Source organism: Passer domesticus, chromosome Z (assembly GCF_036417665.1).
Source record: "Passer domesticus isolate bPasDom1 chromosome Z, bPasDom1.hap1, whole genome shotgun sequence".
In the NCBI taxonomy this organism is placed as follows: Eukaryota; Metazoa; Chordata; class Aves; order Passeriformes; family Passeridae; genus Passer; species Passer domesticus.
The window spans coordinates 21,566,520-21,594,384 of NC_087512.1; the positions used below are offsets into that span (position 1 = coordinate 21,566,520).

The 27,865-nt window shown below is 40.6% G+C and overlaps 2 long non-coding RNA genes across 2 annotated transcripts in view; both read right to left on the minus strand.

Moving 5' to 3' along the window:
* Nucleotides 1-180, minus strand: part of LOC135290861 (uncharacterized) — a 119,947-nt gene extending 119,767 nt beyond the window's left edge. Inside the window, exon 1 of the long non-coding RNA XR_010353686.1 lies at nt 141-180. This is a non-coding gene — a long non-coding RNA (uncharacterized LOC135290861). The remainder of the gene's footprint in view (nt 1-140) is intronic.
* A 13,040-nt stretch (nt 181-13,220) lies between these two features.
* Nucleotides 13,221-23,684, minus strand: LOC135290218 (uncharacterized). The gene is made up of 4 exons (XR_010352912.1): nt 23,401-23,684; nt 17,518-17,666; nt 15,506-17,434; nt 13,221-13,628 (listed from the first exon to the last, which is right to left on the minus strand). It is a non-coding gene; the product is annotated as an uncharacterized LOC135290218 (long non-coding RNA).
* Nucleotides 23,685-27,865: the final 4,181 nt, after the last annotated feature.

Here is a 27,865-nt window from a genome sequence, read left to right on the forward strand (position 1 = left end):
CCCTGGATCCTCCTTCTGGCCATTCTTGTAGATGTAAGCACTGGCCAGTCTCCAGTCACCTGGGACCTCCCTGGTCTACCAGGACTGATGATAAAAGATGAAGAGAGGCTTGGCAAGCTCTTCTGCCACCTCCTCAGTACCTTTGGATGACTCCCATCTGGTCTCACTTATGAGTGTCTAAACTTGTGGTTCAGCAGGTCAATAACTACTTCCTCCCGGTTTTCTGCTTTTCTTTTTCCTGTCTGTGTCTACTATGTCAGGGGACTGAGAACCCTGAGGATCACTGGTCTTACAGTTATAGACTGAGATAAAGAAGGCATTAAGTACCTCAGACTTTTCCTCATCCTTGGTGACAGTGTTCCCCTTTCATCCAATAATGGATGGAAACTTTCCTTGGCCATGTTTTTACTATTAATGTTTTTGTGAAAACACTTTTCATTATCTTTCACAGTAGTGACCAGATTGAGTTCTAGATGAGTCCACCTTTCTCATTTTCTCTCTACAAGACTAGCAATATACTTGTACTTTTCTTACCTGCCTCTTCTTCCAAAGGCCAGAAAGTCTCTTCATTTTTCTGCAAAAGCTCCCTGTTCAGACAGCCCATTCTACTTCCCAGCTAGGGAATGATGGAGACAAGGTTTAACAGGGCCTGTTGTGACACGATGTGGGGTAATGATTTTAGACTGAAAGAGGGTAGATTTAGTCTAAATATAGGGATGAAGTTTTTCATTATGAGGGTTGCTGAAACACTGGAACAAATTGTTGAGAGAGACGGCAAATGTCTTATCCCTGGAAACATTTAGAGTCAGGTTGGATGGGCCTCTGAGCAGGCTTATATATTTGAAGATGCCCCTGTCAATTTCAGGGGAGTTGGATGAAATAACTTTTGAAGGTGTCTTCAAAAACAAGCTGCTCTATGATTATATGGTAAATATTTCATTCTGCACAGAATAGTTCTTCTTACTAGCTATCTAAAAACTATGGTTATATCACATGATTATAAGTAAAATTTAGGCACTAGGTATCAAACATTAGAAAAAAAATTTCAGCAATAACTAACCAGGCTCAAGCAAAGCTGCACATAAGCGATGTTCAGAAAAAGCCTGAGACCTTGCTGGGTTAGCTTAACCTGCTTCCTCTATGTTAGTGATAATAAATCCACATTTGCCAGGCCACAAGGCTACAGCAAGGCTAATCCTGAAGTGCAAATGTATGTCCAGATGTGTACATATGCAGTGTTCTCATTCACAGAGATGAATTAGGTCTAAATTGCCAAAGACTACAAGTTACTATGTTTTCTGTAGAGTTGTGTCCCATGACATTCCAGTGATGAAATGCCAGCCTCTTACTATTGTACTTTTGGTTGTTCCATACCAGGCTTTCAAACAGACCAGAGCTCAACAGTTTTGGAAGAAATCTTAATTGAATGTCCTGATGGAAAACACATGTTTTTATCTTCCCAAAATTAGAGCTGCCATTTTCTTTTGTTCTCCTTTATCATTTCTGTTCTACCCCATTTATGACCATTTTGTCATCAGCACTGTGTTTTTCTACTTAAAATCAATTCCAGCCCACTTGGGAACAGATTTTTCTTTTTTCCTTCTCTAAGGGTATCACCGCCTAACATGAAACACAATTATAGATTTGGATGTTTTGAATTGTGACCTAATTACCCAACCTACTATGCATTGTTTCATCACATTTCTCAGAAACATGCTCACTGAAATAGTTTCTAATCAATTTAGCCCACAAACTCAAGCTCTAAAGCACAAAGAAGCAGCTAGACCAGACCTTCTACATGAGAATTCATGGGCTTTCTTCAAAAATGTTGGGGATGGAAATAAAAGGTTTTTTTTCAAAAGACATGCTAAGAGATGCAACCTCCCAGACCCAGCAATTTCAAAAAGGGATAAATTTTAAAAATATTTCTAAGAAACTTTTTTGCATTTACCTATTACATTTCAATTCATGTAATTCAAACATTACCAAAATTGACTGGTTTACTTTAAAGATGTTCTCCATAGAAGACTTTTCAAATTATGACTTTTCATGCGTGTAATGAGGCTAGAAAAGACAGTAATTGGCTACAGCCCTCTCCTAATTTAGAGCCCTCTCCTAGATGTACTTCATTAAAGTCTTTGTTAAGAACTAGTTGAGAAAACAATTTGCCCTCCATGTGCCAGACATGACTATCATCCATCATGAGGCTTATGTGCTTCTCCTTTTAAACCATGTCCTTTCTATTCTGAATATGAATGCATCTCTTGATGCTCTCGCCACACAACTGGGGTTTTCCTCAGCTTACAGGGCTTTTTTCTAGTTGGACACAGCAGCTGAAGAAGTGGAAAATGTGGTAGATTTTCACCACCACAACGAAACACGACTCTCATTCTGGCATCAGCTCAGAGGGTGCAGTTTCTACCAGCGAGGCTGAACAAATCCTCTGTAAGAAGCACTGACTTCAAAGGACGTTTTTCTATTGCTCAGCTTAACTGGGTGCAGAAGTATGCAGAGGACTCCAGCACCCTGAGAAAGAACTCCCCTGTCTTAACCTCCGCAGTGGTGTGAAGCAGAGCCCCACTAATCCTGTTCAAACTCCAATCTTTAACATGCAGTGGAACCAGGGGAACTACAGCAGAAGGGCAATGTCTATATACCCTAGCCAAGAAAGTGGGCTAGGTAGCACTAGAATCTTAGAAGCTGTTATTAAAATGTAAAATGAGCTCCAACAGTTGTGTAGTAGCATAACAGGCCCATGGACTTGCATGATGGAACATATATCTCCTTACAGCACCATCCAGATAAAAAAGTGAGATAACCTCAAAATGACAACAAGACACTGCAAATGTGCACACCTTCATCTCGCTGAGTAGTCTGACAGATTGTGTGACTGAGACAGACTGAGCCTACTATGTATTACTAAACCAGAGTCCCAGACATCATTTAGGGTATTTTAGTTTCTAGCTTTCACCAATTCTTTTTCAATGCATGATTTTATTCTGCATTTATACAAAAACCTCAAACTTCATTATCTGCCTTTTCACATGCCTTGAAAAGAGCTTTCCATTTCCTGAACAAGTTCTTTAGCAGTGTCTGTGAGGCTTTTATTATTTTTTTATGTTTTCATCAATTTTTGCAGCTTTATTTATGAGGCCTTACTGCTGTGCTGCCTAAGAGGTTAACAGATTACTACTATTGTAGTCAGTGAAATAGAATATTGGTCTTAGAATACAAACCGTCGTCCTGGGAGACTTATTTTGAAATAAGTCTTTAACTCAGAATAGATTTCTCTTATGAAGCCAGACATGCATAGCATTACTTTGAGCCTATCAAATAATTTTCTGGGAACTGAGATAATCTGTCTTAATAAATAATGATCTAGCTCAAAAATGTTCCTCATTTTGAAAAGACCAGGCACTACAGATTTTTCTTACATAGTGCATTATGAAAATAAAATCTGTTTTAAAAATCATGCTTACCTAACATGTTAGGACGTACTCTCATCATTTGTATTGTGGATTTTTCTTTCATTTCCTCTTTTTAGACATACCCATCTAATCTTCCTCTCAGCTGGCGCTATCAGGTAGACAGGTTCTCAATACAGCATATTTCAAGGCAGTAACCACCTAGCTACCTGGGATCAGAAAGAGCTGTCAGTATTTTCCAAACTCACAATGGACCAAAAAACACCTATCAGATATTGGAAGAAACCAGTAATGTACCAGATGCAGAGGACCCCTTGCTAGAAAAAAAATAGTGAATATTTAAAAAAAAAAATTCATTATCTGTTTATGAACCTGCCAGGAGCACTACATTTGTCTGATGGATAAATTATTCATTGTGAACTATTTCTGCAGCACCATCTGTGACTAAGTTCTCAGAGCATTTTACTGTTTGTTAATTCACTAAGGACTTAGAATTATTATTTAAAGCCTATCTATAGTAGACGCTGCAGAAAATGTTATAGTAAATACAAACAAATCACTCCAAGCATGAATGAGTTAAAAGAGACAATTATAGGAAAACCATGATTAAATGGCCAACTTTTGGTGTTTAGGTGCAGAAAATCACCAGTGACTGACACTGGAGAAGGATGCAAACAAGCTAAAATGGGAGGACACATCTCTCTCCCCTGCTGACACATTCACACTCCTGCCTACCATTCCCCTCCACTGACTCTCCCACAGGACATGAATTCTGCTGCTCATGATCTTTCCTCTCTCTAGTCCTACCTATTTTCTTCCTTCTACATCATTGATTCTGGGAACTTTGGTCTGTTTCTCCTCTGTGAGATCCTCTCCAGTACAATGTCTTCATTCTTGGTGCTACTAGAACAAAGCTGTCAGCATTTTAGTAATTTGCTCATCTGAGCTGGGTGCTACTGCTGCTTCTCCCTTTGTCCCCTGCCTCTTACTTTCCCCAAATGTAAGAAAATGGGGGAGAAAGGGACAGCACTCTCATCACTCTATCAGCATTCTCCTCTGTCCAACACAGGAGGGGTATTTTGTAGGAATATCCCACACCAGGCTGGGAAGGAGCAGGAACCACACTATTCCTTTTCAAGCTTTCTGGAAAGAGCTGTCCTAGTTCACAGCATTTTGTCTTCCTTAGTACATGAGGCACTTCTGCCTCCTACTCTAAGGGTTCTGAAATGAAGTGTGGTTGCTAGTATTTAAAAGTTACTCGAAAACTATTCCTTGTGTATATGTATATGCATGCACATGAACAAAAAAATAAATCCACCTAGCATTTGCATTCAAAAGTGCCAGGCTCCCAGAAAATAAGTGTGACACCCCTGTAAGCCAACTCCACAGAATAACTTGGCATTGTTCATTTTTGGCATTGATCATTTTTCTTCTGACAGAACACATCAAATACAGGCTGAGGTCTGCATAATGCACACAATACGTCCTGAGGGGAAAAAAATCTTGTAAAAGAGCTTTTAGAGATGTGGTTGGAAAGCAAAGAGCTTTTATGTTCTCTCTGCCTGTAGCTCCAAAATGCCTACTACAGAGCTAACATTATTTCCCAACATGTCTGCTGGAACATATTTCAGAAAAATAATGCTTCTTTCTTCACCTTCTCAAGAGATTTGAGGCAGAATTTCTGAGAAAATCAAAGATTTGCAGGTGTTCTAAGAGCCACAATTGCCCTGCTGTTTGGAAATTCTGACATAGGTGCAAGAACTGCTGCTGCAAAAGTTGTACAGAGCTCATCAAGGCCTAAATCTAACCAGCCAGGGTAGTCTTGACTTCTCAGGTGCATCAAGACCCTTTGAGTTGAGACATATCTCAGCTGAACTCTGAATCTGTCTGGAAATTGGCTGTGGTCCCATCTAAAAGTACATAACAAACTGAGATAGTTTTGCTTGAAGCTTGGAGTAAAAGCGAGGTCTCATTTGAAGAAATTTAGGAAACCCAAGACAAAGATAACTTAAGTACCTGGTGGGAAGGATTTTTCTTCATTATTCAGTTTTTCTTATTAATTCATGGCATGACAAACCAGCAACACCTTTTTTCAGCACGTGCAATGATAGAAAATGTATCTTCCTCATTGCTAAGCAAGTTCTATTCAGACGAGAATTTAAATTCCTAATTTTGCAGTTAGTCTGGAGTAGTGGCTCAACAAGTCACTGGTTGTGTGATCACACCCGACACAAATCTGCAACAATTTTTAATTCCCTGTGTATACTATTCTGATATTCTTACATAATGCCTAAAAAGTCTTCCATTTAAATTCTGATTTTTTCTGTACTCCCTGGAATAATTTTTCTTTTCCTAATGATTTTTTTTTATTAAGCAAAAGCTTTGGACAGTGTTCCTGTAAACTTATTTTTGTTGAGGCTAACCTGAGGAAAATAATCTTCTTAATAATCTTTTAGGATGTGCACATTTGTATAAGAAAAACCTTCCCTTTCTGCTATATGGTTTGTGCAAAAATTACAGTAAACTTGGTACAAGATAGTACTTAAACTAAAACCTGGGTCAAGATTAAATAAAGAAATATTTAAACACATAAAAGAAAAAAAATTACCTGTCATTCCTTTAGGGCCTTGCCATAACTAAAATTTAAGGAGAGTCACAGGAAAAAAAAAAAAAAAAAAAAAAAAAAAAAAAAAAAAAAAAAAAAAAAAAGAGTAAAGAACCTAAAGTAAAGAAGTTTGTGAAAGCCCTAGAAGTATTTCTTTCATTGTGGCTCTCAGATTTTTTTTTTCTCTGATCAGAATTCCTATAGGGAAGAACAAGATATGAAGAATTTTAAAAGAAGCAAACATGTTTGTGAGGAAGTGTGTAACTGAGTGGGATTTTTGATAGGATTATTCTTAGCAAAGATTGAAGATGTCTGTTTTCAGAAATGAAGGTACTTCAATAAATATAACACAATATTTATGAGTTTTTAGATCCATAGAGTATTTAGGACCAAGATGTTTGAGATATCCAATTGCATCAGGCCAGGAGAGGGTTGATTTTTGCAGAAGCCAGGAGATGCCTGGCCAGAATCCAGGGGTTATCCTATGCCACCCCAAGCCATACACAGAGGGTGGGGGGAGGAGGGGTCCCTTCTGGCCAGGTGGGTGATGTAGTGCCAGGTTCTGCGTGGTGAACACTCACCTCGAAGAATTGTCTGCCTCTCTTGTATGCTGTCATTCATTTTGCTGCTGTTACCCTTCTTTTCTTATTTCATCACTGTGTCTAGTAAGCTGTTCTTATCACAACCCGTGTTCTGTACCTTATGAGCCTTCAATTCTCCTCTTCATCCCACTGCAGGGACTAGGGAGACTAAGCAAGCAGCACATAGTTCAGAATGTTTCAGTGAGAGCTCTGAATTGGAGAATAACCTCCCTAAACCACAACACTAATTTATCTGAACATAATTCATTGGCACATCTACCATAATAAAGCAGACCAGCCAAAGCACATGGAGTACCTAGCCAAAGTCTGAGTATTGCAATTCATGCCACCCTCTAAATAAATGTCACATTAAAATCAAATGTTCCTCACTAGTTATTTAGTATACTTAAATAAAGTGTATATAAGGCAGCAGGGTATGATATAAATGATAAACATTCTGCCAATGTACATGTTTAAATTAGAAGAAAATAACCCTTTCCTAGCTTCGTCATTGTAAATATTGCACTTTCAATATGCAATAAATGTGAGGGTTTTGTTCTCCTTAAAAGTCAGCATGAGCTGTTGAAAAGGAACATGTTGTTTCACCTGGAAGTGTCTGTATTAGCCTTCAAGCTTAAAAAAAAATAATTAATTCTGTGAGACAAAAACCCTCCCTATCTTTCTCATATTCTTCATATTTCTCTGGGAAGACCACAGCATTTTTCTTTGCCCCAGCTCAGCTGCATTGCCCTCTCAATGGCCCTGCTCTAGTCAGTTTCTGCTGAAATTACAGCATATCCCTACCACAATTCAACCAAGCACAAATTTGAGACAGTGCAATACTTTTCTGATGATGAAACACAAAGTCTTGGCCAGTTCTCTCCTGTATATTTGTGTTTGCAGGAACATTAAACATTTTTAAGAGGAAGTTCCAAAACTTATCACTCAGAATAAAGGTCCAACACAAAGCTTCATACCACAGAATTTTATTATGGAGGCAACATCAAACCTGACACCAATGAGAATTGCCAATGACTACATCTCCATATTTTGAACATAAAACTTCTGAAACAAATATGCACTGTCATGATCAAAGCAAATACTCAAGGTCTCATGATCTTAACTTCTGTAATTTGCATTCCTTCTGATCCAGCCTGCTGTTATAACGAACCATGATTTTTTTAAAGTTATTGGATGGATAACTACCCCAATTCTCCATGATGATACTATCCACTTTATTACATAAATAATGTTAAATTCTTGAATCTGCTGCCTTTGAGCAGTACTTCACAAGATCTAAATGAAATTTGAATAGGCCCTCAAAAAATTACTTCTCAAGAAGAAAACCACATTTTATGTGTTCACACACTATTTCCCTTATTCTTACTAATAAGAAGGGGATTACTTTGTTTATTAAATATTCATAAAATGCATGCAGCACTGGTAAAGTAGTTTTATGTTCCCAGCTGCTACAGCATATATTGGGATAAAGTCTAGCTTGCTGAATTAAATGGCATCCAATTCACCAGTGCAGGGTTCCTAAAAAGGCAGCTTTTTTGTGTGTGTTATCTCAGCCAAAAAGAAATGCCCATGCAGAGGAGAATCAAAGGGACAAAACCTGTTCCAAGTTTGGGAACATTTTTAAGTTCACAACAAGGTGGTATCTGGTTCATCAGAAAGAGAACCTGACACAGCACCCTCTAACCTGACTGGGCTTTGCCAGTGATTTACAAAGCATTTCCAAATCTACTGATATGAGAAAACCTTAGAATTTTCCTGTCAGCTGGAGGCCACCACTTAGCAAGTGGCAGGAACTCACAGAGGCAATGCCAATAGACTCTTTCTTTAATTGCTTTTCCCTGACTTGTTAACTCCAAGGATGCTTCCTCTGATGGGCTCTACAGGCCACAGGATTAAAAACCACTGAATTTTCAAAAGAAACAGGAGAAGAGCCAAAAGCAATAGTTCTTAGCAGCTGATTTCATCCAAGTTTAATTTCATTTGTCATGTTCAGTGTGGTTCAGCAGGTGATCCTGCAGGTGAAGGAGTCAGGGCAATGCCAGCAGGTATTTGTTATCCATGATGTACCATCCCCTGGGCTGCTGTCAGCCCACCTGACATGAGATGGAGGCAGCATTTTGTCCACCAAGGCTTATTTTCAGTCTGAGACAACCTGCTATCCATATTGATGCTATTTATCACTGTTATACATTCATAAAATTCACACCTGGTAAAAAAAAGTTTTCAATATTAGCACTTGTTAATACTGACATCTCTTCCCAAAGGCCTGCTAGTGACTGTTGTAAACAAAGGAATGAGTTCTATTGAATTGAGAAATTTTTCAGCTGAGTGTTGAAAGTGTGGTTTCCACTGCAGTTAAACAAGACAAATCTGCCAAAAACCCTACCTAGACACCTAAATTTTAATATTTGAAAAACAGTCCCAATGACTAATAAATTACTATTGAGTTCCTATGAGATTCTTTTCCAAACTCTCAGAAATCACAACACCACTCATATCAATATGATAATTATAGAAAAAAATCAAATCAGAAGTAAATAGTAATGTACTTCAGGCATTAATGTTTATGGTGTGAATTTTACTTTCCAATTTAGGAAAATTTAAAAAAAAATTACCTAAAAATACTGCAGAGTACTTATTCTCACAATATTCTAATGACTAGAAGCAATCAAAAACTGAAAGTTCCTCTGAAGGCAGACGGACTGATGAAATCCACGGTCAAACCAGGAAACAAAACTGTTTTGCAAGTGCTAGGCTTGTATTGCCATCCTTCTTACCCTCAGTCTGTACCGCTTGCATTTTGCAACCTACAGAGGTGACTGAATAACACAAGAAGCTATTCAGTAAGACCTTCACATAAAGTGTACGCTTTCATTTCACTGCTGCTCTTCGCCAGGGTTGGGGCTGGAACAGCTTCTTTTGAGCATACTTAGAACTGTTTGCTAACATGTCCTTGTCTGAGCCCAACCCACAGAAAACAACAGTCTACTAAAATCAAGGAGAAAAAAGCAGTACTTTCTGTAGCAATTAAAGAAAGTTCTGCACCACACAAAGCTACACAGGGCCCCATAGAGCAATCCAGGAGATACTCTGGATTGTTAGGATCGTTATCCTGGCCAATCCCTCACCTCATGGCAAAATCTGGGAGTCAGACCTGAATACCAATGGCTCTATTCATATGTGGTAGGGTCTTAACCCAGCCAGACCCAAGAGGGAGCTGAAATCAGAAGGATCATGCTGATAATTTGCTCCTGAGCAGTAGATGGCCTCTGACATACCTCTGGATCATTACCAGCAGCATCTTCAGACTGTGTTCAGGAAAGCATGAGCAATTTAACCATTGGGTACAGGCAGTTTGGAAGAGGTGAAGGCAAGAAGGGCCAGGTACATTTGTATCTCGCTTATGGAATAGAAAGCACAAGAGAATCACAGAGAAGTACAGTGCATTTAGGGACCCTGCTTTGTTGCATTAAGTCTATGTTGAAGACTATTTTTCTTGTTCAGTCAACAATGTGCCAGCAGTGAAGGAAAACATCACAAACATTATGAAAACAATGAAGAGTTTGTACTTCTTGTCTCACTAGATGCTTATGCTCTGAGCTCCCTGCCACAAGGCATGTTGTCCTGCAGCATAAGAACAGCCCATTTAAAATGACAGCAACATCTTTGCTATCAACAGCTGTGGTCATACAGATACAGTACTGAAAGTTAAAGGAACCACACATAAGAAAAATCTTAGCCTAAAATTAGTGCACTTGCAACTTTCTCCAGTTGCACTGTTTACAAACAATTTAAGACAACTCTAGAAATATTCCAGTAACTGAATCACTGTACATAATTATGAATGGTCCAATTATCTCTAGCAAAATTACACTGTTTTGTTTTGGAAAGTTACACTTTTCACAAAATTGTATACTGATTCTTTAGAGACTTCTCAGAAATAATATTTCACAGTGCTTGCATCTGACTTTTTTTTAGTCTATTTTCATTCTTTTCAGAATAAAAAAATACATTTCTTTAGTTCTGATGCTAGGCTTTTTTTTCTTATTTAGTTTCTGTCCTAATACCTAGAACCATATTAGCAAATCCCACCCCCTTTTTTTTAATACACAGCATTGTAGAGTCAGAAAGTACTAGCATATTAGAAATAAGTACCAAAAGTTGATGTTATTTTCATGGGCAGTGAAAAGTTCAACTCTGATGGACTATAATATTAAACTGTTTAATCCATACTCCAATCTGTAATGCCTTTTTTCTGTCTTTTTAGATCCTGGCAAAAAATTCTCTTTAGTTGCTCTTTTCTATATTCTTAATAACACTTTACTCAACTGCTCATTTAAAGAATAATGAAAAATCCTACCATGCATCATTAAAATTAGCAAAATATCACTTCCTGAAAGCACAATATGCAGCACATATAATATATATAATATAGTTTTTGTCTTCATCCTGTACTTTTTAATAAAAACAAGTTGTTACAATGCCTTTCAATTTTCAACAGGGTCTTCCTTTCTTTCAAGAGTACTGAAAATTATCTTGTCCTTTTAAGCTAATGAGTGGAACAAATCCAAATATTTATCCAAAATAAAACTACCTGTGGATCCTTTCAACAGAGTTATAGTCTTTAATAGAAGAGCATGAATACATATTTCAGCCCTGAAAAAATAAATATCTGGTAACAAAGCTTGGTAACTAACAACGTGGCTTCATTCCCTAGTAGCTCCTTGGACATTGTATTGGATCTGGCTGAGATGGAGTTAAATTTCCCCATTTTCTACACTGCTGTATTTGCATTGGTAGCTGGAAAGGTATTGATGATATGCACATGTTTTGGTGGTACTTGGCAGAGCTAGCACAGCATCTGCAGTGGCACTTAAACTGTCAGTCCTCACTCACATAGGCTGGGTGTGGCGAGATCGTGGGAGGGGGCATGGACAGGGCAGCCAACCCACACTGGTCCATTTCATGTCATGACTGCTCAGATATACAAGTTAAGAGAGACGAGGAATGTAGAGAGCGGGCATTTGTTATTTACAACATTCATTTTCTGTAGCAACAGCTACACAAGCTGAAGCCCTGTTTCCCAGAAAGTGGCCAGACACTACTTGCTGACAGGAAGTAGAAAATAACATCTTTTGGGTGTTTCCTTTGCCTACATATACACATGACTTTTTGCTTTAGTAACCCACCTTTATCTTAAGATGGAAAAAACCCTGCTGAGTTATTTTGTGCCCCCATCTATTACAGTACAAGCTGGCTTGTACTGGGCAATTAATTTGGTTATAAATAAGAAACCCAGCCTGGTTCCATAAACCAGCCCTTGGGCTTCATCCAATCACGTTCCACCCTAAGCTGCAGACATCTCACTGATCTGGGAGCTGGGCAGTGTTAAAGTCAGACCAATGAGCTATCTAGACATGAGAGTTTTGAATTCCCTGTATAAGAAGGCTCTGAACAATAAAGCTCGCTGCTGTCACATGAAGCTCTGAGGTGTGCGTGTGTTATCCCTGTCTCCAACCACTGACTCCACAAAACACCTAGACGCGCCCATGTAATAGCCATCCTGCTGAGGATGGGAGTGACAGAGCATGTTGGTGGACACTCAGCATCCAATCAGGGTCAACCACAAACAGTCTTTTTTGACATATAACATGGTGCCCAAGGAATTTTAAATAAGGATAGAAACATAGGGAGATGCAACAGACATGGACTGACCAATGTTAGAGTGGAAGGATCATGGGCAATTTCTGGTTTTATAATTGTGGGGAAGGGATGAGAGATAGATTCTGTGCCAATTGTCTTCTTTCAATATTGATGTTATTTTGATGAGAGGATTTTTTTTTTCTTTTGTTAACATGAAGGAATCTTGTGAAGATTGTGTGATTAATCTGGATTTTAATGATAATTCTTAAATATGTGGATCACAGAGGCAAAGGGTTTGCATGGCCAGGTTTTGGCAGCAGCAGGGATACAGGACTAATTTCTGAGAAGAAGCTTCTCCTGTGTGCATCTGCTTCAAATGAGTGCTTTAAAGTTGCTTAAAGAATCACCAACAACAGTACTGGCCAAAACAGGTTTAATATTAAAGTGAAAGGGCAACAAAGTTCTTTGGCAAGGTTCACTCTGCTAATTAGATGGTTAAAGCACATAAAGAAAAAAACAACAACAACAAAAAAAAACCCAAAACCAAAACCAACAAAAACAAAAAAACTCAAACAAACAAAAAAACCAACAAAAACAAAAATAAAACCCCAAAAAAATGGAAAAAACCCTCAATCACATGAAATCAAACTAAACCTGAAAGTAACTGGGTGATGCAGCAAAGGTAGAGAGAACAGTAGGAAAGCATTAGGATAAAAGGAAATATGAAATACCCTCCTGCTACGTCCCAAGGTTCATAGTGGATCCCATGCTAATCTGAGCCCAGAACTGACCAACAGTTTATGCCTAAATGTGCAAAATGTGTAATTACGCTTAAACTTAACTACACTTAATTGATAAGTTAAACAATTTAGAAAAGGATTCATACAGAATTTACTGTGTCACAACAGTAACGCACAGTTCTGGCTTACTACAAATTTAAGGCACTTAAGAATCTAGTAAAATATTCTTAGTACATCCTTTTCAGCATATTCACAGTTGCCCACAGACACAATCTGTACAAGGTATATACCTGTGAAAAATTCCCCTCAGACTTGGTGAAATACTCACTTTGGGTGCCTCTGAATCTTCTCAGTGAGCAAAGGGTTGGACTTCAAGCTGTCGGGGGTATTAGGCCAGGTTCCAGCATCATCATTCAGTGATCCTTTAGGTAGAGCAAACTTGAGAGTTCACTGACTCTTAGAGGCCCCACACAGAGGGGAGCTGCTGCTCACAGATGCTGCTCCAGGAGAACTCAAAGTGTCTCATTTTGGATTGCTGTGTACAGGGTTACATGAGGGTGGGCTTCAGTCATGGTAACTTCCTATCCTGGCTGCATTTCAGGTTGGTAACTGCCTTTGAAGGTTTGATGACAAAAATATTATTCTCCTTGGGTTGTTATTCAGGCAAGAAAAATAAGCTTCTAAGACTGTTTATTAAAAACAGAAGCTCATTAGACAGCAAAAGTTCCTAGTTTCTGTGTTTCTGATAAGCCCAAGAGGGGCTTAGCCCAAATGCTGTACATCAAGACTAAGGTCTAATGAGCATTTCTCAGATCACAGCATGGCATGGGAGGGAGAAGAGCAGGCAATGCACCACCACACCAACAGAGCCAAGGCCAGCTGGCTCTAAGACAGACCTGCTGCTGGCCAAGGCTGAGCCCATTGACAATGGTGGTAGCACCTCTGGGATAACATGTTTAAGATGGAAGAAAAGTTATTCTCCAGAAGCAATTTCAGACAAAGAAAGGGACGAGAAATATTAGAGCAACCACTCTTTACACACCATGATCACTGCTGAAGGAGGGGGCAGAGGTCCTCCAGGTGCTGGAGCTGAGATTCCCCTGCAGCCCATGATGACACCTTGGTGTGTTAGCTGTGTCCCTGCAGTCCATTGAGGACCCCGTACCTCATTAAAGCAGCAGCCAATTCCAGCAATGTGTTATGCAGATTAACATCTACCCTCAGATGTGCCTCTCATAACATTTTTCACTCTGCTTTTACTTTTGTAAAACATGAATAGAAAAGCTGTGGCTGCCTTTGAGTGGGCGATGAAGCAAATCAATCACTTTTCACTCAGCAGAAGAAAAGTAGTCACAACTGTGTGAAGGGCTGTTGGTTTATTCCCAACCTTTGCAAGACAGCAACTATTTGAAGTATTACAAAGGCAAGAGACAGGGAAGATTTCTCTCAGGCAGCTGGGGCTTTACAGACAGACCAGGCCATGGGACAGTAAAAATTATGGATTACTGATTAGAGGCCACAACTGGTCACTGCTAATCACAATATGAGGCAAAATAGCCTTGAGTTGTCTTGTCTACAGGGAAGTGCATTTTTCTAAATAATAAAAGCTCTTTTGATATAAAAAGCTCAACACTAGGCATCACAGAGGTTAATATAGAGCACTGTCCTTTGCAGCAGACAGGAAGAAACAGATTCTACTATTAACTCTTGGAATAATAACTAGATTCATCTGAGCACTGAAAAAGACTGATTGAATAAATAATGTTCTGACAGACCAAAAAAAATTTTTAAAACCCAGAACATTTGTAAAATGTGTTATACAACTATCTACAGAGACAGTCACATCATTTCTCCTGCTTTGTCAATTGGTGAGTGAGAAATATTGACAGATTTCAAAAATGTTTTCCAACTAATTAAGGTAATGATACCAACACATCCTCCATCACTGTATGACATAATTAGTGAGGAGAAACCCCTGGGAATGCAAGTCTGATTTTTCTGACGAGGGAGATTATCCAGTCTCGTCACTGAGCTCATCACCAGCCAAGTATTTCAGATTACTTTGTTGTAGTTACCATCACAGCTTCAGGCTCTGGCTAGCTGGATGTGTATTAGCTTGCACTGTGACTTCTGATTCACAGGGAAAAAATTGAAATGTCTTTGTGAGCTGTACTGAAAAACCTGGGCTTTGTCCTGAATGAATGCTGGAGTGCTGGACATACACACAGGACACCTGAGGATGTTACCAGGAGACAACACAGATCTGTGAGATTCAGTTGTCTCTCTTTCACAGAGTTTTTTATGTGCTTTGGGTCAGAACGACATTATGTCAGTTCATGGTTGCATGCTGAACCAATAGTTTCAGAGAGAAGCAGGTATTTTCTATTCCCTCTCTGATCACCAGGATGACTGAAGTACAACAGGATCAACAACAAAAACACATTAGGAGTTCTTTCTGGATATGCCTGTCCTAGAAAACACTTTGTGTACCTGGACATCAGGAAATAGTCTTCAAAATCTCCATAAAGCTAAAGGGAGAGGTAAGTGAGACTCATACTTCTTCCTCTGGCCATCTTTGCTCTTCTTTGAATTGTTACAGCCCAGTCTACACTGCCTTGTAAAGATTTTGGGCCAAGCCATCACAGGGTGTAAGGGAAATTGGATTATAGAAGGCCATGCTCCCTCTGGTGTAATAGAGAAGACAAGAATGTTGCAGTGTTATTCCTGGTTAGGTAAATCTTATCATAAATAGATTTTTATCTTCAGGAAGACAAGCTGCCCTTGGAATACCTCCAAAAACTTTTATATAAATCCTTTACAGCCCACACCTACTAAGTTTAAAAAAGGAGAAAAGAAAAAAACAAACAAACCATCATTAGAAGCAAGAAAGAGAGCCTATGAGCAGTTCTTTCTCTGTTGAGCCTTAAATGAAAGCCAATAATAACCCAAATGATTTCAGGAGCTTTCAAGATAATTTTTCTATTTTTTTCCACCTATATTAAAATGAAACCGTGTGCTCAGCTGTACCTAATCAAAAATAGTTACTATGGTTACCAGAGAGTTTTTTTATAAATGTAGTACAGTATATTAAGTAATCAGCCAAAATGACTATGTATAAACGGAAGGCAGGTGGGCAAGCCATTTAAAAATACCAAGTAAATAGAAAAAAACCTCTATAAAAATAATTCCTCAATATTTATGCCATTATTTTATTACACTGTAAATAAGAACATGGTAGTGGAGAAAGAAGGGTTGAATGTAAATACTTGAATTATCTTCCATTTAACATTTATAATACTAGCTACAAAGGAGCTAGCTATAAGATAATATATAGAGATAAGCAAATTAATATACACTCAAACCTAACTCAATGGAAATGCTCTTTAATGAGAGCATTGTTTGAGACAATATATCAAGAACCAAGATATTAACCAATGCAAGTATATTGATTTACAGACAGAGAAAACAAACCAGATTAACTACATTTTACATGTAAGACCCTGTCTAGGTTCAGCAATTTCCTTACAGATGACTCTTTCCTCCTCTGTAATGGAGAACCATATCTGCATCTGTAACATAAAAATGACTATTATTTTCAGAAATGAAACTTCGTTAACAAGGCTGACTTGCTTAAGAGAGTATTTCCCTACCCTCTCACCTTTTGTCCTTTTCTTTGTTTATAAATATGATCCAATTTTATATTGCGTGAGGGATATCTCATATTAGCCTGAAATTGACCTAATAATTGACAGAAAACAAGCTCATTGTGAAACAAGCTTCCTAAAATCTTGTTAAGTGCAATGGTATTAGAGATTAATAGAAGTAAAATGTGTTAATAACTTGCCTTAGAAAAACAAGGTAGAAAGCAGTGTCACTCTGCCCCTCACTCTGGTAAGAACTGTGGAGCATGACAGAAGCCCTATATCTGTATCCATCATCCAAAAAATGCAAGCTACTAACATGGAGAGGCCCTCTCTTCCCCTGAGCCTCCTAATAAATAGAAATACCTTCTCACAGGTAAAAGGTGTAATGATGAGAAGCAGCTGATGGCTTAGGAGAATAGAGGTTTTCTGACAGCTTACCTGTTGTGGGTGAGTGGGAGAATCTAACCCTTGAAAATACTTCTGAAGAATAACTGTTTGTTGTATGTTTTCCTTGCTCATATGAGTTGGTGGCTAAGAACAGCTAGTGATTGACCTCTCCTGTGTCAAGAAGTCGATTTTGGGGAGGCTGTCTGCCATCAGAGTAGGCTTACCATGCCTAAGGGCCAGTGCTGGGCGAGCTTCATGCTGCCCTTGCTCAGAAGAGCACTCAGTGGAAGCTGACTTCTGCCTTCTGGTTTATCTGCCTGGTGCTCCCCAGCTAGATCCCATCTCCTTCTTGGTACATGAAGAGCACTTCTGTGAGCTGGCTGAACACCTGCTATGATGCAGAAGAAAACTGGAGACCTCTAATTTGTAAGAGGGTTCAAGGAATCAAGAATTACAGATGACCAGGCTTACTCAGTGCTTGCTGTCATGAATTGAAATAATGTAGGCACTTCTAACAGTAGGAATAGTACTTCTTCATGAACTGGGTCACATCCTGGCAGTAGAAAGCAGTCACTCACTTTGGAAATCCTTGCTGTAAGGACACAGTCTGACAAGTAGGTCTGGGGGGAAAAAAATAAAAAAAAATCTGACTGACTAGGAAACCCAGAGTGAGTAGACAAAAAACAATACAAACACAGAGGTACTGCATGGAGGGGCACACTGACTGTAAATTAGGCAGAATTAACTTCAAGTTATAGTATATTCTAATAGAACAATAAATATTCCATAGTGTTACATAATTGCTTTTCTAAAGGGCACAGATGCTAGTACAACTAGAAGTTGTCTTTGTAGATGAAGCTGAGAGAGGGCACAAACTAGGGAGATTTTGTTACTTTAGAACAGGAACTGGTTGTAAGAAAGACATAATACCTGAAGAAAATTCTCCAGCCAAAGATCTGGACCAATAACTGATCCAAGGATTGAAAAAATGGAGGCAGAAGACATAGGTGCCAAAGACTTTCTGAGACTCCCCTTTCCTATCATGCTACACAAATTTGGTGCAGCTAGGTTTTATAATATCTTCAAAACAGCTGCTTCAAACATGGGAGATAAGCCTGAATACCACATGATAATAGAATTAAAGCAGCTCTGTTTACTAGATGAATATTTAAAATAAATCTTCTAATACACAAATATAAGTAAAAGATGTTCTAGTTGTTCCAGAGACATTTTCAGCACAAAATATACAGAAGGAGATGGTACTAGTACTGTTATTTATTTTCTGATTCTTTTGAAAGCAATGATGGAGAATAATTGGCGATGATTTGTTCACAAATCTGATTTTTAGTACAGAAAAGGGTTAATGGGCTGAAGACAGAAGGCAGTTGATTTGCAGGTAAGAATCTTGTGTTATTCTCCCTATTATTAAAAAACCCAAATAAACATACAAAAACCCCTACAACAAAAACAAACAAACAAACAGAGAGGCAGGGACATCTAGATAAAGATTTTATAGGGTGAGATGCTAAAAGAAGTTTTCTTTTAAATTAAACTATTTCAACATATTTGGAAACCACTTTTGTACATAATGCAGAGGAGCTCCATATAAAATGCTGTATTTTTTACTTGAGGGTCATGTTATAAGACCAGGATGTTTGCCCAAATGGTATTTACAGTGACAATATTATCATTAGAGTTAAGACTCACATTTTTTTACCCTCCTTTTATTATAGCAATGGTGCTACCAGCAGCACCAAAGGTTTGTCACCATTAGTGATCATATCTGTTTTCTCTCTCTGTGTTTCTTCCCGTGCAGTTTGAAATATCTTACACTCTTCTGGTAACACAACATGGGAAAATTGCCATGGAGAAATCCTTACCCTAAAAAAATTAAGGCCACAATCTAATCAGTTGGTCTGAATGTCCTGAGGCAACACATGGTGTTCCTAAACAGAGATATCATTTGCAGATAACTGCTAAAATGTTTTTAATTAATTTACTGTTAAAAGTTGCAGTATCTTGATGTTGCCTTGCTAGGTTTTAGTACAGTCCTAAGATTTGGGAAACTACTCAGTGTCACTGATGTGGCAGGAAAGATCATGTAAAATATTCTCCTAGAAACTCCACTAAGGCACATGGGAAAAAAGGGATGATTGGTAACAGCCAACATGTTTGGTAACAGCCAACTAATGGCAAATTGTGCCTGGCAGATCTGGTGACCCTTCTATCTGGGATGACAGCATAGGTGGATGGGGCAGAGCTGCTGACGTCCCCTCCTGAACTTGCACAAAGGGTTTGACACTGTCCCACACAACATCCTTGTGTCTGAATTGGAGAGACATGGATTTGAGGGATGGACCACTGGGTGCATAAAGAACTGGCTGGATGGCTGGTCACAAGGAGTTGTGGTCAAGGGTTCATGGTCCATGTGGAGACCAGTGAGGAGTGGTGTCCCTCAGGGGTCAGTGCTGGGGCCGATACTGCTCAGCATCTTTGTCAGGGACACGGACAGTGGGATCAAGGGCACCCTCAGCGAGGTCACTGACAGCACGGGGCTGTGTGGGGCAGTGGACACGCTGGAAGAAAGGGATGGCATCCAGAGGGACCTGCACAGGCTTGAGAGCTGGGCCAGTGCAAATCTCATGGGGGTCAACAAAGCAAAGTGCAAGGTCCTACAGCTGGGTCATGGCAATCCCAGACACACCAACAGCTTGGGCAGAGAAGTGATTAGAGCAGCCCTGCAGTGAAAGATTTGGGGTGCTGGTAGATAAAAAACTCAACATAAACCAGTTCAGAAAGCCAAGGAAATCCTGGGCTGTATCAAAGGGAACATGACCAGCAGGCAAGGGAGGTGATTCTGCCCCTCTGCTCTGATGAGATCCCAGCTGGAGTGCTGCATTCAGCTCTGGTGTCCCCAACATAGGAATCACAAAATCACAGAATGACTAGGTCGGAAGAGACGTTCAAGATCATAGTCCAACCCATGCTCTAACACCTCAACTAAACCATTGTACTGAGTGCCACATTCAGTCTTTTTTAAATACATTGAGGGATGGTAACTCCATCACCTCCCCAAGCATGCCATTCCAGTACTTTATGACTCTTTCCATAAAAAACTTTTTCCTAATATCCAACTTATATTACCCTTGGTGCAGCTTAAGACTGTGTCCTCTGGTTCTGTCACTTGCTGCCTGGGGAAAGCGACCAACCCCACCTGACCACAGACACCTTTCAGGAAGTTGTACAGAGTGATAAGGTCACCCCTGAATCTCCTTTTCTCCAGGATAAACACCCCCAGCTCCCTCAGTCATTCCTCACAGGGTTTGGGTTCCCAGCCCCTCTCCAGCCTCGTTGCCTCCTCTGGATGCGCTCCAGTGTCTCAAGGTCCTTCCCAAACTGAGGGGCCAGAGCTGGACACAGCACTCAAGGTGCTGCCTCACCAGTGCCGAGGACAGGGGAAGGGTGACCTCCCTGCTGCTGCTGGCCACACTGTTCCTGACACAGCCCAGGATGCCTTTGGCCTTCTTGGCCACCAGGGCACACTGCTGGCTCATGTTCAGCCGCTGTCACCAGCACCCCCAGGTCCCTTTCTGCCTGGCCACTGTCCAGCCACACCGTCCCCAGCCTGTAGCACTGCAGGGGGTTAATTGTGGCCAAAATGCAGGACTTGGCACTTGGACTTGTTAAACATTATCCTGTTAGATTCCACCCACCCATCCAACTGTTCCAGGTCTCTCTGCAGAGCCCTCCTACCTTCCAACAAGTCGATACACAATCCCAGCTTAGTGTTGTCTGGAAATTCACTACTGAAAGACTCAATCCCCTCATCCACGTCATCAATAAAGATATTAAACAGAACTGGCCCCAGCACAGACCCCTGCAGGGACACCACTGGTGAGCAGCCACCAGCTGGATGCAGCACCATTCACCACCACCCTCTGGGCCGGCCATCCAGCCAGTTCCTAACCCAGCACAGAGTGCTCCTGTCCAAGCCGTGGGCTGCCAGCTTCTCCAGGAGTGTGCTGTGGGACACAGTGCCAAAGGCCTTGCTGAAGTCCAGGTACACAACATCCACAGCCTTTCCTGCATCCAGCAGGCAGATCACCTGGTCATAAAAGGAGACCAGGTTGGTCAAACACGACCCACCCCTCCTAAACCCCTGCTGGCTGGGTCTGATACCCTGGCCATCCTGTAAGTGCTGTGTGATGACACTCAGTATAAACTGTTCCATAACCTTGCCGAGTACTGAGGTCAGGCCAACCAGCCTATAATTACCAGAATCCTCCTTCCCACCCGTTTTATGAATGACAGTCACATGGGCCAGCTTCCAGTCCTCTGGAATCTCACCAGTGAGGCAGAACTGTTGGTAAATGATGGAGAGCGGCTTCACAAGGTCATCTGCCAGCTCCCTCATCACCCTGGAATGGATCCCTTCTGGCCCCATGGATTTATGAACATCCAAGCAGCTCAGCAGTTCTCTGCCTCCTCTTGGGTAACAGGGGGACCATTCTGCTCCCTGACACTATCTACCAGCCCAGGAAGACAGCTGTCCTGAGGACAAGTCATCTTCTCACTAAAAACTGAGTCTTACCCTTCCTTCTGCCATTAATATATTTGTAAAAATATACTTTATTACCCTTTATAAAGTTGCCAAATTAAGTTTGAACTGAGCTTTGTCCTCCCTAATTTTTTTCCTACATCCCCTAGCAGCCCTCTTAAATATTTTTTGAGAGACCTGACCCTCCTTCCATAGATCCTCTTTTTATTCCTAAGTTCCTTAAAAATCTCATTGCCCATCCAGGCTAGACATTTGCCTCATTGTCTCATCTGTCAGCACACAGGGACAGTGTTCCTGTGCCCTCAGTATCTCTGTTTTGAAGTATGCCCACCTTTCCTGGACTCCTTTGTTTTTAAATGCTGCTTCCCAAGGAACTCTCTGAATAAGTCACCTAAATAGGGCAAACGCTGCCCTCTGGCAGTCCAATGTAAGTCTTATTGATGTTCCTCCTCATTCACCAAATGTTGAGAACTTTATAATATCATGACCACTGTGCCCCAAACCACACATCTCTCTCCAGCCCATCTCTATTTGCAAACAACAGGTCTAACATAGTGCCTCCTCTGGTGGGCTCATTCATCAGCTGCAACAAAATGCTGTCCTCCACACATTCTAAGAACTTCCTGGATTGCCTGTTTTCTCTGTATTAAATTCCCAGCAGATGTCTGGTATGTTGAAGTCACCCACAAAACAAGGGCTAGTGATCCTGAAACATTCTCCAGCTGCTTACAGAATTAGTTGTCCATCTCTTCTTCCTGGTTAGAGGGATGATAACATATTCCCAGTAGGATGTCAGCCTTGTTGGCCTTCCCTTTAATTCTTACCCATAGGCATTCAACCTCATTATCATTAGTTTCAATACCCATGGCATCAAAAGCCTCCCTAATATAAAGAGCCACTCCTCCACCTCTTCTCCCTTTCCTGTTTCTCCTGAAGAGCTTGTAGCCATCCAGTACAGCACTCTAGCCATGTGAGTCATCCCACCATGTTTCTGTGGTGGCAATTTCATCATAGCTCTGCTGCTGTACCATGGCCTCCAGCTCTTCTGGTTTGTTGCCCATGCTGTGCACATTGGTATCCATGCACCTCAGCTGGGCTGCTGATTTCACCCCTAACTCAGGCCTACCACCTTGGGGCCTGCTTCCAGAGAGCCCAGCTGCACCCCCTTCCCCCATCAAACCTAGTTTCAAGCCTCTCAATGAGTTCTGCCAGTTCACAAGCTAAAAACCTTCTACCCTTAAGAGAGAGATGGAGCCCATCTGGTTCCAGTAGGACAGGTGCTGTAAAAGTTGCCCCATGATCAAAGAACCTAAAATTCTGCCCATGGCAGCAGCCCTTGAGCCACAATGTAGGCTCTCCTATTCCCTTCATCATTTTTCTCTGCCACCAAAGGGAATGAGCACAACACTACCTGTGCTGCTGCCCTGTCAACCACTTGACCCTGTGCCCTAAAGTCCCTTTTAATGACATTCCTCTTTTCAATCTCATCACTGCCAGCCTGGAGTATCAGCAGTGGATAGTAATCAGAGGGCTGAATCAGCCCAGAAAGTCTCTCAGTAATATCCTATATCCAGGCCCCAGGGAGGCAGCAGACCTCCTTGTGGGGTGGGTCTGGTCAACGTATGGGGCCCTCTGTTCCCCTCAGAAGGGAATCACCCACCATGATTACCCTTCTTTCCTTTTTGATGTTAGAGGTGGTGATCCTTCTGACAGATAAAGCGTAACTGGGAGATTCACTGGGCAGATTCTTTTCTTCTATGTCCTTTGGCTGACCCTGTAGATCCAGGGCCACATACCTATTCTGAAGTGGCACCTGGACAGATGGTGGGGGTCAGGAGGAACTTTTATTACATCCTTAAGTAGGGACCCATTTCCACTCCCCTTCATCCACCAGGTCCTCCAACTGCCTGACAGTGAGAGGCATGGAAGTCCCCTGACTCCTGGTGGGCCTTCCTCAAGGATTGAAGGGTGGAACTCCACTAATCTATTTCCTTTCACTTTCTCTAATACTCCTTAGCCTTTCAAGGCTAAGAAGGACAAAAAACTGCTGGAGCAAATCCAGAGGAGGTCATGAAGCTGATAAAGAGGACTGACACACCTCCCCTGTGAAGATGGACTGAGAAAGTTGGGGATGTTCAGCCTGAAAAAGAGAAGGTTGTGTGGAAATGTCATAACAACTTTCCAGTATCTGAAGGAACCTCGGGGTAGCCAGAGAGGGGCTCTTCAGAAACTGTAGTGATAGGACAAGGAATAATGCAGTAAACTGCAAGAAGGTAAATTTTGGTTAGGTATTATAAAGAAATTCTTTACTGTGTGACTGGTGAGATGGTGGAACAGGTTGCCCAAGGAGGCTGTGAATGCCCTAGACCTGGGAGTGTTGAAGTCACATTGCATAAGGCCTTGAGGCACCTGGTTGAGTGAGAGGTGCCCTGCCCACAGAAGCAGGGATTTGGACTAAATGGTCATTAAGGTCCATTCCAACCCTTAACATTCTATGGTTCTGTAACCTCATTTGTATACTGCTTGCCCATGGACATGGCTGCCAAGACTTTGAAGGGATGTGCTGCCTCAACATTTCTTCGCATTCAGAATCCATCCACTCAAGCATCAAGAAGCTGAGAGAGCAAATAAAAGACTTAAAGGTGGGCAAATATCCAGATTGGATCAATGAAGTTTTCAGACAATGGAGTTTCATAGCATGGGTTGCATCTTTTGTCAAAGGAATTTTTTTTATTGTAATAATTGGTTTTATTGTCTTAATAATGTTTCCCTGTCTAGTTAAGTGTGTGCAGAAGTCCATTGAGGAGGTCTTCCTAGAAAGAAAAAACAGGGGTGTTGTAGCATCCCATGAACTCTCTCCCCTTAGCCAATTCCCAAGCACACTGCCCTGGAAAGACCTACTATAGAGTTCATTCTTCCTGTGGGAAAAAACAAGACTCTCACATGGACTTCTGTCTCACTGATCCCTATATTTCACAACTTCTCCTGGTTTTTCCTTTCCCTGTTTCCTCACTGGTTTGGTACCCCTGATGTCTGCCTCCCTCCCCTGGACACCGATCCCCCTTTGCCCTGCCCTTAGCTCCACACCCCACCCCTTCCCTTTTTGAGCTGTCTGCAGAATGTGGTTGTTCCCTTTTTGCCTGGGCTCCCTTCAGCCACCGCATGTGATATACTTTGCTGAAATAAAATCCTGCCAAAGGATTCTCCTGCCTCTCTCACTGAGCCAGGTGTAGTGAGTGTTGTGTGTGGATCTGACTGCGCTGCCTGAACATTAACCTGACCTGTTTTTCTACAGGGGGGATTTGTTAGGAACAGGTAATAGGCAGCAGCACCCAACATCTACCTCCCACATTTTTACTCATTTCTAACAAAACATCTTACATTTTGCTCCTTGGTTAATTTTTCATAACTCTCTGTTTTCACCAAGGTGTGATATAGGCAAATATTTAAGGAATTTGGCTTCCAAAGTTGCTTAGCACTGGCTTATTTACAGTGGTGTATGAGTTTCTCAAACAGTAAAAATGCAATGTGCTCTGTAAGATAAACTGTCTTGGGCTGGTCAGCAAATTAGACAGAAAAGCTGGCTTAGCCATAACAATAACTTGAATTTCTATAGTTCATGAATGGTGATGACATCCTATTCATTTTGCAAGGAAAACTGTGGTTTTGTAAAGCAAAAAGCCCCGGTAGCCTGTCTGGAAGTGAACTTAAGTGGCAAACTAAATAATAGTATTACCTGTTGCTACCACAGTCCAGGGCCCAACATCAGTATCAGGAAGAAGGGAGAGCAGGATGGAGCAGTCTTTCTCAATCCCTTTCTTCGTTTTCTAGGATACTCAAATCTTCCTATACAAGAGCCCAGGGTCTCCATCCTCATGATCTTCACCAAAGTAATCCAGAAAGCAGGCTCTCCATAATATTGTTCCCACCCCTTGAATCAACATGGATAATATTTCAAATGTGGAAAATGTGTTCCTCACTTTTTCCTTGCCCACATTTTATTGTTTGTCTCCTGTTTAATAACACATGGCAGTGCCATGTTCTCTGCAGTGCTGTTGTGAGTTTCCGACTAGAAAGGCAAAAGTCAATCCTTTAAGCAGCCTGTTATTGAAAAAGGTTTGACAAATCTTTGAATGGTTTGCTTTGTATGTTGTGCTAGTCTTTCTTCACCAGCCTTGCTGCCTGTGAGACACTGAAAGAAAGCCTTAGCTGTGTTTTCTCTGAAGGGTTAAGATATTAACCACCTCCCATTGTTTGGGCAGCACCTTTACCAGAGGTTACTTCCCATACAGCAGGGATGGTTCAAGAAATGTATATATGTATCCTAGCCTGCTTTCTTAGATTAAACTAATAATAAAAATGGGTCAGAGCTGAAACATCAGACTGTGATTTGGAGAGGAGATAAGATGCATATTTGCTTCTGCTTCAAAGAGAGGGACACAGAAGATAACTGAGGAAAACACCTTTGATTGCCACAGCAAATGGCACAGCTAATCTGAGATAGCCAGCTAGTAAAGGCACATTTTCTTTTTATTTTGTGGGTGATTTTCTTGTTCTGGTATCCCAGATCCAGCTCATTTCAGTCAAATCCTACTTTTTTACACAAAAACTTTTGTTTTTACTTTAATTCTGTATAAAGCCTCATCAAATAATTGGTTTGTTTTTCCATAATAGAATTGATTTCTACAGCAAATTAGTCACCATGACTTAAAAACAAAAATCTAAGATGCAATAAAAGAATAAAAGAGACATTGTAGCTTGTAACAAAGCTTTTTTGTTACAGGAAAAGATGCTTTCTTAAAAAAAATAATTCTCAGAAAGGTATTTTCTTATTTGTTGTTAGGAGACAAAAGGAAGTTTTCCATGATAAAAAGGGTCCTCTCTTCTCTGAAATATTTTCTCATTTGCAATTGTTATTCAAAAGGTGCTTGTCTGGCCCCTTCAGGGACATGTTTGTGGGCTCACTCTTTCAAGAGTGTTTGCAGTGTTATGCAGCTTGTTATCTCATTTGGTTGTTGGCTTAGAGAGAGCAGTGCCAGGCACCACAGAGCAGCATCCTTTCTGCCTGCCCTGCCTAAACTCTTGAAGATACAATCAGACCTTGCCATTTGAGATCAATAACTAAATTTTAACTAGTCTGCAGAAACATATAATTATCACATCCTGCAATACAATATTTTAACAGGGAATTAAGGAGGGGGGTGGAGCAAGGACCTCTGTACAGGTTACATGAGTCTGGAAATGAAAGGGGTGATTTCACTGTACTGAATTTCCTCCCAGAAATAATCATTTTTGTTCATTCCTAAGGAGGATACTCTTTTCCCTATTACGTCCAAGCAGTATTCATGGATGGAAAGGAGATGACTGTTGTCATTCTCTTTGCGTAAATTTCTATACACTCCATTGCATTGTACACTGTGTGTAAATTTACTGTCTTGGTCCTAGATTGGTTATCCAGAAATAAAAACAGAACCAACTGACAGGTTTTGATTTCAAAAGTCTTGTATGACTGTTACAATGCAAATGGTCATGCAATGATGGGCCATACATCAGAGTGATTAGGAACCATTAAAAAGAAAGTCTTTATATAAAGGACCACAAATTTACTTTATTGAATATAAGTAGAAATATTTTTAATTGTCCTTGAGACCTGAAAATTTTGTCCTGAAATCTTTAAGAACTCATTTACTATGAGGTAATAAAATGTCTCTACCTCTTGTCCATTTTTCCCTCCATTCCAAAATGTTTTCACCCTCCTTTCCCTCTCCTGAGCTTGTGGAGCACACTTCTGAGCATTTTAGGCAGTATAGTATCATTTTGGAAGGGTTTTGCTCAGCCAAAAGAAAGGAACTGCGTGCCCATAGTAACCACACAGCAAATGTGGCCAGGAAATGTGGTCAGGCTAAGAGCAAAACTCATCCAAGATCTCACCTGGCATCTCATTTCTCAACAGAAGTGGGATATGGGACATGGCAATGGCTGCAGCTCTACAGTGAATTTAACAGCAGTGCTTTCTAGCCCATTCATATAATTTTAGATACATTTGTTTCTCTTCTTTCTGGTCTCCAATATAACAGCCTGTAAAAGAAAATACTTGCAGATGAATATTTATTTTGTGGGGAACATAATAGTTTCCATATACATAAGTTCAAAATAATGTCCGGTTTCATTGGAGGTTGTCCATAGAAGTACAGTGTCTCTATTATTTTTTAATTAAAGCATTTGGGTTGATGCTTTTTTTTACAGAAAAAAAAAAAACCA